We start from the raw sequence: 11,778 nt of genomic DNA, 5'->3' as shown, positions 1-11,778 counted from the left end.
TAATTCATAAATCATTCATTTTCATTTTATGTTCCCCATGTACGTCTTTTGTATTGTCCCATTGTATTGTCCTACTTTGTGTTGAGTGGCTTTATGCCAATAATAAAGAAATAGAATAACTGTAGATGACTTGACAATGTGGTGTTCTCGAACTCTTATAAGGATCTTTTGAATCTAAGTTTGCAGTTATCAATTATTTTATAATATAAGTGACGTTGAAATAGCGGAATTACGATATCACCAGATAAAATCTTTTGCTGTGTTTCAAGGCCATGTCAAGTAATGTTGTTCTCATAGTAAATGTGTAGATGAAATACATGAAATTTTCATTATCAGTCTTTTAGAAGTTGTTAGAGGAAGAATAAATAAATAAATAAAGATAGATAGATAGATAGATATTGGAGATATAAGTTTTATAATAATGAAAAATCGGTCGTACATTGTTCATTTACATTTTACTAAAGATCTAGAAAACCGTATAGTAACCAAAAGAAGCTGGCAACAAATAGGAAAAAACATCATCAGATATCCATGAAAACTAAATTGAGACAAAACAAAAATCGCTATATATTTATGCTCTAAACAGTCTTCTGTATCATTTTGTGTATTTATGTATATAAATGTATTGGCCCAAGGCCTATATTAAAATTGGAGCCAGTCTAATGCATTTACCTCAGTGCTTGACTTGTTCTTAATTCATAGACTCCGAAAAAAGGAAATGAAAAGTTGACCTCGGCATATTTTTAACTCAAAATCGAAAGATACGCAGTTAAGCAATGAAATAATATTTCCTTGAAGGTATTTGGGTTTACGGCCATGTTGGATAAATGTGCATTAATTAAAACAATCTACAGTAAAGAAACTATCAGAAAATGGGAACGCATACAGAGTATAAATTATCTCATCAGGCAGAGTGACTTGTGGTTAGATATTATTTTTTTAATAAATTACATCTGTAAATACTTATCTACCTGTATCTTGTTTGTAATACATAACTGCCTAGATATCTATTTTCTTCATCTTGCATGTCAAACTGGCTTGGGAGGGCAGGAAAAAAAAAATCTAAAATTCGAGATTTCATCACAGTAATCTCAACAGCACCTCCTTATTCAGCTTCACTATCACTCTTACAACTACAAATAGTTTTAAAATATGTAATACATGTACAAACACGAGCGAATTTGCTAAGGAAATTTTATGTCTAAATTTCTAAATTCCAGTAAACAACTTCGTATGCAGAAATTGTAATATAATATCAATTAATAGTTACTTTTATTGGCACAATGTTAAAAAATGTATAGGGGCGGCAGGGATTAGAGACTGGGGTGGAAGTACAGACGGTTAATTTAAACTTCAGTACTTAACTAGTACTTAGAACAGGAAATAGGAAAAACATTTAACTATGTACCATAATTAGTCTTTCGGCCGACTAACTGTTTTATAATTTGATCTTCTCGATTAGACCAGACCCGACACAGTGAAAAACAGCCTATTTCATAGATTTCGGAGGTGTTAAGGGAAAAGCCGGTTTCTTTGGTATTTCTTCCTTCTGATAACACGGTTTCTAATTTTGGCACAAGGCCAGCAAGTTCGGGGAGGAGGTACGTGATCAGATCGACCCCAGTACTCAGATGGTACTTATATTGATTTCAAATTTTGGCTCAAGGCCAATAATTTAGTAGGAGGGAATAAGTCAATTACACCGACCTCCAGTGCTCAGCTGATAATTTATTTTATCGACCCTAAAAGGATGAAAGGCATAGTCGATCTCGGTGGAATTTGAACTCAGAACGTAAAAGTGGACGAAATGTCGCTATTGTCCCAGCGTCCAAACGATTCTGCCAGCCCGCCGCATAAAGTATGATATACTCAACATTATAATCCCCGATAAACATGTGATACAGTCATATCAGCGCAGAGAAGGTTCGGCAACTAAACCAGTGTTCTTCACTAGCTTTGCTCAGTGAGTCGGGTTTGTAAATATTTAAAAGTTTTAAACTATAAAACCCGTCAAAGACGGATGAACGCCTTGAGAGACAATGGCACCCATCTCAAAGCAGAAATAGCCCCCGATAGCATTAACGGGGCCAGTGTAGTAAACGATAGAGGCCTAGGTTCACAAGCAAAAAGCCTTTTTCATCTTTCTGGAGTCTTTCCAGACCATGTCGAGGATGAAATGCTATTTTAAAAAATTCAAGTGTTCTACCTACAGACCTGCTGTGGGAAGAATCTCTCTTGACATGACATTGAAATATAGCAAAGGGTGATCTAGTCATTCTGTTATTTCAGTGATCTAGTTATTCTGTTATTTTCCCAACTACCATATAAAATAATTCATAGTTTCCATCATCGACTTAAATATATACTATTTGAGAGCGAATGCTGGAGTCGAATAAATCGAATACAACAGTTTAATTGATTAATTTATTTTATCGATACGAAGTAAATCTTGCTACCGAAGAATGCAATCAGAGCGAAAATAGACTGAAAAAAAAAATTCATTTCTACTCTAGGTACAAGGCCCGAAAGTTTTGGGGAGGGCTAGGCCAGTTGATTAGATCGACCCCAGCATGCACACGTAGCTGGTACTTAATTTATCGACCCCGAAAGGATGAAAGGCAAAGCCGACTAAAAGAGAGATAACTGGAAATTTAAGGGGAATTAGTCGATTAAATCGTCTCCAGTACTTTATATTTTATATATTTTACCTGTGTCAGTCATTATATTGCGGCCATGCTACAGCATCACCTTGAATTTTTAGTCAAATGAATCCATTCCAATACTTATTTTTCAAGCTTGGTCTTTATTCTATAGGTTTCTTTTGCCGAACCGCTAAGTTACGGGGACATAAACATACCAACACCGGTTATCAAGTAGTGATGTGGGCGGGGGGAACACACACACACACACACAGATATATATATGTATATATATGTATATATATGTGTGTGTGTGTGTGTGTGTGTGTGTGTAAAACGGGCTTCTTTCATTTTCTGTCTACCAAATCCATTCAGAAGGCTTTGGTCGGCCCGAAGCTATAGTAGAAGACACTTGCCCAGGAACTGAACCTAGAACCACGTGCTTGGGAAACAGGCTTGTTACCACACAGCCTCTGCTGAGCCTATTATTATTTATATTGTCACTTTCCGATCCCCATTTTTCGACCTCGATGGGAAATTAACTCAACACTTAAAAAGACGGACAAAATACTGCAATACATATTTTCTTTTAACTCATTAAAAATTCTGCCAAACCATCTAACCTCATCGAATAATTAATAATAGAACAACAAATTAATAAACTTGATGAATTACCTCATTTATACCCCGGCAATTTCTGGATTACCTGAATAGACTACAGATCAAGAAATGTTGCCAATATGATCGATCGACTATACCTATCCCTCCATATCTGAGGCCTGATGTCTTTGATAAAATGTGTATAATATTAGTTACAAATTTTGGCACAAAGCCAGCAGCTCTGCGGGAGAGGCTAAGTCGATTAAATTGAAACCAGTGCTCGACGTGCTAACGATACGATTCTGCCAGCTCAACGCCTATAAGGTGTATAATATTGGTTTCAAGCTTTCGCACAAGACCAGCAATTTGGGGGAGGGGTTTAATCGGTTACATCAGCCCCAGTGCTCACCTGATACTTTCTTTATCGATCCTGAAGGGATAAAAAGGCAAAAATTGACTCCCGTGAGATTTGAACTCGGAGCGTAAAGACGAACGAAAAGTCGCTAAGCATTTTGCCCAGCGCGCTAGCGACTCTGTCAGTTCACCGCAAATAATATGTATAATATTATTTGCTAATTTCAGACTTTGGATCGTTCATTGAAACGAGTGGAAATATTTCTTTCAAATCCGTGGGGATTATCTTGTCAACTGATGGCAATATCTAATTTTATTCTGTTATCAAAAAATGAGAATGAAATAGAATAAATTTTACCCAAGAATATATATATATTTCTGTCATAGGCATATAGCTGATCTGAAGAACTGAGGGCCATTCAATCGAACCCTGAGAGATGAAAAGTTTATCTTGGCTAATTTGAATTCTGCATATAACTCGTATTGCTGTAATGTATTTTATTAAATCGAATTAATCGTCCGGTCATCTCACTCATTCGATTGCAATAACAGATGGTAATATTACGCTCCCATCCTGGAGCGCTGGCAAAGTGGTTTAACAGCATTTCGCCATTTTTACGTTCCAGGCTCAAATTCCGTGTCAGTCGACTTTATCTTGCATCTTTTCGTGGTCCATAAAATAAGTTGATTACTGAAGTCGATGCAATTTGAATAAAACCTTCCTTTAAAATTGCTGACGTTGTGCCACAATTAGAATATTACTCTCTCAATTACAGCTTTCATATTCAATTAAGGGCCCTTGATCGCGTGATCAGTCCCGACCTACGGCGGAATTTAAATTCAGATTAGAATCTGGCCATATGGCGAAAGTCATCTGGTCCGACTCTCTAACAATTCTGCTACTACACGACTCTGCAATGGTACTTTATTTATCGACCCTGAATAGTGTAAAGACTAAGTTGACCTCAGCAGCATTTGAACTAAGAGAGTAGGATCGAATATAGCAAACACTCTTTTCTGAAAAGGAGAAGAATACCAGGGCTTAAAAATTTATCTATTCATACAGGAAACTAATAAAACCACACACTTAATGAAAAATTAATATTACTACAAAGTAGTTTCAAATATCAAAGTGTTTGTTTCTATCAAACGCACAATCTATATAACGCAATAAGCAAGTAAACAATTGTATTGATTGATATATTGATGGTCGTCACTTTAGCAGAATATTATTTGAAAGGACTGAAAACAAGCTGATATTCTATGGTATGCTACTGTGATTATTTGTCTTACCTGATTGAATAAGCAGCAAATTCTACTTCGGTAATGTCTACAGCTAGAACGTGAAGAGACGTAACTGACTGAACTGCAAATTTTCTTTCTCTTTTTTCTCTTACTACATCTGCCTTAGCGAAGGCGGAAGCATTGATTTTAGTCACGTTTGTTTGTCCGTGGACAAGATATCTCAAGAACCGCTGGATGGATTCAGATGAAACTTTCAGGGGTGTTTGGCCTCGTGACTGGCACGAACTGATTAGATTGTGGGATCGATCCGGTACTGGACAAGAATTCTGGATTATTTGTTATATTTACTTTACATGATTACCATCTTACGTTAACTCTCAAGTCTTTCTCAATTATCTCTCTTTAGGCTGTAACTCTTTTGAATGGTGAATTTGTTAACCTTGGCTTGTATTAGATAAGAATAAACTATTTATTACTGTTACTAAATTTTCTACAGCCACCTTCACATTCCATGACTAGCATTGTGATCGATCAGGTACCGGACAAGGATTCTGGATTATTTTTCCGTTTTTTTTTTTTTACTTAACTTTTGAGAGAGGTAGGGTTCATTTTTAGTATTCCCATTTGTGAGGGCAGTCGAGTTTATTTCAGATATTGTCATTTAAAAAATAATCTCTGGCTAATCATTGAGAAGACGTTGGTGTTGCCTTGGCGGAGGTTTGCACTCTCTGAGTGCTCTTGTCTTTTTTTCTTTTATCCTGCGCTGTACTGTTCCTGCCTCTTATCATACTTTGAGAACATTAGAAATCACGATTGCGACTTGAAAATACTGATTTCTAATCATGACACAAGACAAAATATTTTAGAAGATGGGATAAATTCGATTCAAATGATAATTATTTGGTGTTTATACGCCAGGTGAGCTGTTCAATTGAGACGTAAATGCCGCAGATACGTGGTCACCGTCGAATCCCACTGCATAGTAAGTTGGGAAAATGTCTTCTACCAATGCCCCTGTTGACTACTACTGGCATACCGTCGGTTACGACGCCGAGGGTTCGAATTGATCCGATTAATGGAACAGCCTTGTAGTGAAATTAACGTGTAAATTGCTGAGTACTCAACACACACGCGTACTCTGAACGTAGTTGTCAGGGAGATTCAGCGTGACGCAGAATGGGACAAGGCTGGCGCTTTAAAATACAGGTACCAGTAATTTTTGCCAGCTCAGCAGACTAGAGCAATGTGAAATAAAATGGCTTGCTCAAAGGCACGAAGTGCCGTTAGGAATCGAACTTACAACCTTACGACCGTGTGCCGGATATCCGTAACCACTAAGCCATGCGTCTTCACTATTGACTAATGCCTTCTGAGTGAAATATGGTAGTCGGAATATGATTACGAATGATTAAACAGTTCGTTTCACAACCATAAGGTTCCGCGTTCAATCGCACTGCACTTTATGTTGGGCAAATATTTGGTATCGCTTCGCGTCGACCCATGTTTTTTGAGTGAAACTGCATGCACTGAAACTGTATGGCAGCCCATCAAATAGATTATACCTACAAATCAAAAAGCACAGAGTTGTCATTCGTTGTCACACGCTGATTCTGCCGGAGAGTTACGATTGAAGTACACGTGTCTGCAGACTGGTGTGCCATTTACATTTTAATTTAGAAACAGGTTATTCAGTTGATCAAAAATCTGAATCATCATCGTCGAACGACTGACAGCCACTAACGCATACATACATGCATACACACACATACACATATCACTTGCTGCAGAGAGCTTGTCTCCCTCGTCTGTCAGTAGATAAGCGCTTCCCCGTGGCTAAGAGTTGTTTTGGCTCTTATTTCTAGCAATGCTGGTGCTGACTTGCAACCTCCATCACTTTAGTGACGATTGTACTTGTATCTGTCTATCTGTCTGTCTGTCTGTCTGTCTATCTATCTATATAAAGATTATTTGCCAACATAATGTGGCAGTCTTAGATGGGACGAATGTCACTGTTGTTTAGCCCCAGGAATCATCGTCTCCAGCTGGCTATACGACACACAATCTGTGTCCTTATATTTTCGAACAGGAGAGTTTAGCACCCCAACCCTGCACAAAACTATATCTGTGGACCGTAGTTTATACACACATATACAGACACACACACACTTATATGCGTATATATTTTAGCAGATACAGCAACTACATAAAAGTATAGGTTCGTCGTTACTGATTTCCCAACAGCGGGAAAATGTTGACCAAAGTCAAATTCGAACTCATTTATGAACTTATGAAAAGACCAGCGCTACGATTCTCTGAGGAATTGAGACACCTCATAATTTATTTATGCGTGTGTACGCAACGGGGGGTGGGGGGTGGACGATGTATTCGAAAAAAAAAATTCTCCTTGTCATCGATTCTGTTCAGCTTGCATTAGCAATCTATTGTTACCCTCACCATTATACATGCAGTAAATCAGAGATTAGGTTGTTAGAAACCTTTAACCATCAACACTATTGTTCTCAGACTGCTATATGTAATGTAGGTGGTGTTCATTTTATGTTTCAATTTTCCATGTTGGGAAATCAGAATAGATTATCTATATGCTGTTAGTCCAGATTAGAATTATTCGCATTACTATTTTATTTATCGTAGCTCAGTCGATAATTCATCTTATGCATGAGTGAACTGCGGATTAAAAAGGAAAGCACAAAAAAAAGGAAAACAAAAATATATAGCAAAATGTGTTTGACTGATATGGATAGAGGCAAATGTAAGATATTGTTCTTGCTATAGTTGTGGATGGTTTTCTTTCAGTTACTTTTCGTTGTTGTTGTAGTTGCTGTCATCGCCGTGGTCGATGTCGCCATTGTTCTTTGTTGGTGAGGTGGTCGTTGTTGTTCTTTCAAATAACAAGGAAATGACAAAGGAGAATGCAAGAAGAGACAATGTTAAATATCTGTAATGTCATCGGAAAAAAAGCTAATCTCGTTAATTTTTATTTAATGATATTGAACAAAAATAAAATCCTGTGCATGACTTTACATGTTATATAACTTTAAAAACCGCCTTGGTTAATTGTCCAACATCAGTAGTAAGAGAAGCTTCCCTAGCCTACTCGTAGCTAAATTAATACTGATTTAGCATAATTTGTTGGATAAAAGCTTGCACTACCCGGAGTAACCCCAACACTAAGACACAGGACCACATAAATATCATCATTTTTGTCATAGCGTCGAACCGATTATTCAGATTGCTTAGACCTAAGTCATCCTTAATCTAACTGACTTTATTAGCAAATGAAAGGAGTTCTACCCCAAAAAATGCTATCTTTTTTTTTTCAGGCATTACGTATCCAAAACTACATCGCTTGATACTTACCCGTTTGCAGCTACGAAGGACGAATTTTAGTACAATTTAGCTACTAATTATAGCGGGTCGATCGACTATACATGGTTTCCATCGTTATAAACTGTTGTCGTATTAAAAAAATAGGAAACTGCTACCTAAATTGAGATTCGAACTCGTGACTACTGTCTTACAAAGCAAACACTCTATCCTGTTTAGCTACTGAGACACTTCATACCTCTCGCCTTTATGGTCCGTGTTAATTTTGACCTGTCGTTTAGTACCAACTCAGCACTGATCAAAAGCATTCCAGTAGGGACCGTCCAGTCTTTGGAGCTGATGGTGGATATCTAGAATTACAATACTTAATTTGTGTCATTCTATATTACGACGACAGACAACGATTTAAGGAAGATTTGATTGCTATTTCTAGTAGGTCCAGCGAATACTAAATGGCTCCTTCGTTGACGCAGATTCGTTCACTGAATATATAGCTACGTATGTTGTCAGAACAGACGATAAATGAAACACCTGCACTATTTAAAAATACGAATGATTTTATCAGAAGGGGGAGAAAGAATACTTTAATAGTATGTTAAACGTGCCTTTGGAAACTTTTTGGATTTTAAAGGTGAATGGATAAATGAGAAGTCGTGAGAAGGTGCAAGTGTGGATTGCAGGCTTGTGGAGGTTATTGATATATTACTTAAACTGAAAACAACGTTGCAGCTGGTATTCAGTGTAAGCATATATAAATCAGTGTCTCAGTGAAGAAATATAGTTACGAGGGAGAAATCTCAGATGCAATGCTAGAGCTGACTAACTGAGTAAAGTATTTAGGTTAAGATCTTCGGTGAGATGAAATGCAGCAGGCTTGAGGCGAAGAACGATAAAAACACTGCACTGCGGAAAGTCGTATACAGTTTACGTATAACTAGTGGAGCAGAAACCGTTGGGGGTTATCGACGAAAGTAGAAAAGAGACAAAAAAACAGGTGGAACGAGAGGAAAAATATGCTTCGGAACAATCTCTGGCTGAAATCCTCCCGAGTCATCATTGAAAGCTAGCAAATAACATATAGAGATTATTCTTGTTTTTTTCTTGTTGTTGCCAATGATGATGATGATGATGACACTGTGATTTAGCTTGGATGAATTCAGACCGAATAAATTTATCATCAAAATCATTTGAATCGTGACGTTACTGTCTTTGTATGACCGTCTCACATAATATTGATTAATATTCTTTTTCTTTTTCAGGACTGCAAGATTTGATTCCAGGCACATTTAGTTGTTGTTTCTAACGACCAGGGATATGCGTAGAGACCCCAACCTCCTTGCTTCTTCTGCATGCAATTGTAAACCCTATTATCGTACCGTAGTCCTTGCAACTCGATGAATATGGCTGTTGAGAATTAAATATCTTGTTCATGGGAATATTCCAGTATTGATCGTATTCATGAGCCCCTGTCTATCTTAGAGGTTTGGGTTACTCCGAGTACAAGAGAATCGAAGCCTTTTATACAACAACTTATATTAAACCAGTATTCATTTATATATTCTGTCATTCTTTTACTGAATTCACTCATTGGACCGAGGCCGTGCTGAAGCACGGCCTACAAGGGTTTAGTCGATAAAATCGGCCCCATTACTTACTTTTAAATGTAGTTGCTATTTTCCCGTATTTAAGTGCTAAGTACTAACGTATCAGCTAATGATCCAGTATACTGTTGAGTGCCATCAGTGCATGATTGTCTCACCCAGTTGCGACCCTTTCGCTTCAATTATCTTAACATATAACTAACTTCTTTGAAGCGCTAAGCAAAACCCTCTCTCTTTACAACAATAACAATATATGGCATTTTATAAGTTATAAATAATCAGTTTGTTATTGTCACATGAGGATCAGCAACTGTCTGAATTGAATGAATTGTTACACTGGTAAAGCCCCCAAAATTCGAAAGATCGCACTCTGCTGTTGATGTGTTACTTCGATTATCATTATACACCATCGGTCTATATACAATTATAAACTAATAAAAATGATAACAGCACTGTTTCTACTTCGCAGATTTACAACTATCGCGGGGTGTTTTGGAACGTAACCCCCGCGATAGTCGATGAATTACTGCATACACAGCAACAACAACAACGACAACAACGGCGATGTTATGCTTTTTTTTTTTCGAAGGTTTGTTTTACGATTGCCTGTACAAAATAAATTAAATGTATTGGTCTTATTCATTTGTGGAGAGATAAGGAAATATATATATATGAACAGTCAGAAAAAGGCGGAAAAAATTTATAAGAAGTTTATATGTAAATTAATATAAGCCCGTTAAATGAAAACAAATAATTGTCTTGCAGTTGTTATTTCTGAAGAAAGATTTATGTCACGGTCATAAATTATCAATTTATACATTTAGCTTAGTATACATACAATTACATTTACGTCCAAAACTTTTCACTGACGTGACTAATGCAATTAGGCAAGGAATGAATGGTTGGCATGTTAACAATTCACCTGGGTTTATTTAATGTCTTATGCTCAGGTAAAATAATCAGTCGATCTGTTAATGATTACATAGGTACACACGCACACACGTATGTGTGTATATTATGTATGTATGTATGTATGTATGTATTATATGAATGTGAATGTGTTATAAAATTTATGTGTTCTAAAAATCTGACGAAGCAGAATAAGTCAAATGTACTGACAAGAAACCTAAGTCTTAGGCTATGCTGAAGGAAGGTAGACTTCACAGCTAATTTGCTTCATAGCTTGATAATTAGATAGCTAGTAAGGAAGATAAATAGATGTATACTTTTCTACTCTAGGCACAAAGCCCGAAATTTTGGGGGAGGGGGTAAGTCGATTAGATCGACCTCAGTACGTAACTGGTACTTAATTTTTCAACCCTGAAAGGATAAAAGGCAAAGGCAAAGTCGACCTCCGCAGAATTTGAACTCAGAACGTAAAGACAGATGAAATACCGCTAAGCATTTCACCCGGTGTGCTAACGATTCTTCCAGCTCGCCGCCTTGATAAATAGATATATAGACATTTACATATATAGATAGACATGTTGGTAAGTAGATAGGCAGATGGGCCGGTAGGTTGGTAGGTAAGGTGGTTAGGTACGTAAAGAAGCCAATGAATTTATGAAAGTAATAGGAGTGGTTCAAACCACTAATGTAATTTCAGTATCGTTAAATTCCACCGTCTTCAGGTTTACATGATGTGAAATATTGGTTTCGAAATTTGGCACAAGGCCAGCAGTTTCGGAGGAGGGTGTAAGTCGATTATATTCACAGTAGTGCTCAACTGGAACTCATTTGATCGACAAAAGGCAAAGTCGACCTAGGCCGAATTTCACCTCTGAACGTAAAGACGGACGAAATGCTGTTAAGCGTTTGACCCAGTATGCGAACGGTTCTGACAGCTCACCACGTTATATGATGATAACTATTAATAAAAATTATGATATCTGTCTTGCAGGGGTAAATGATTTTCATTTTAACGGTGTACGTGTTTCCTTACTTCTGACTACATTATAGTATTTCCAGCTTCAGGATTTCAACGTTCCATAACT

At 37.1% G+C, this 11,778-nt stretch overlaps 1 long non-coding RNA gene across 2 annotated transcripts in view; it reads right to left on the bottom strand.

Moving 5' to 3' along the window:
* Positions 1 to 8,218, bottom strand: part of LOC149136677 (uncharacterized) — a 42,528-nt gene extending 34,310 nt beyond the window's left edge. Inside the window, exon 1 of one of the 2 annotated variants that reach the window (XR_016241187.1) lies at positions 4,887 to 8,218. This is a non-coding gene — a long non-coding RNA (uncharacterized LOC149136677). The remainder of the gene's footprint in view (positions 1 to 4,886) is intronic. The other variant, XR_016241186.1, reaches the window with a different exon arrangement.
* Positions 8,219 to 11,778: the final 3,560 nt, after the last annotated feature.

Source organism: Octopus bimaculoides, chromosome 3 (assembly GCF_046866305.1).
Source record: "Octopus bimaculoides isolate indiv1 chromosome 3, ASM4686630v1, whole genome shotgun sequence".
Classification (NCBI taxonomy): domain Eukaryota; kingdom Metazoa; phylum Mollusca; class Cephalopoda; order Octopoda; family Octopodidae; genus Octopus; species Octopus bimaculoides.
This window is presented reverse-complemented; position numbering and strand designations above follow the sequence as displayed.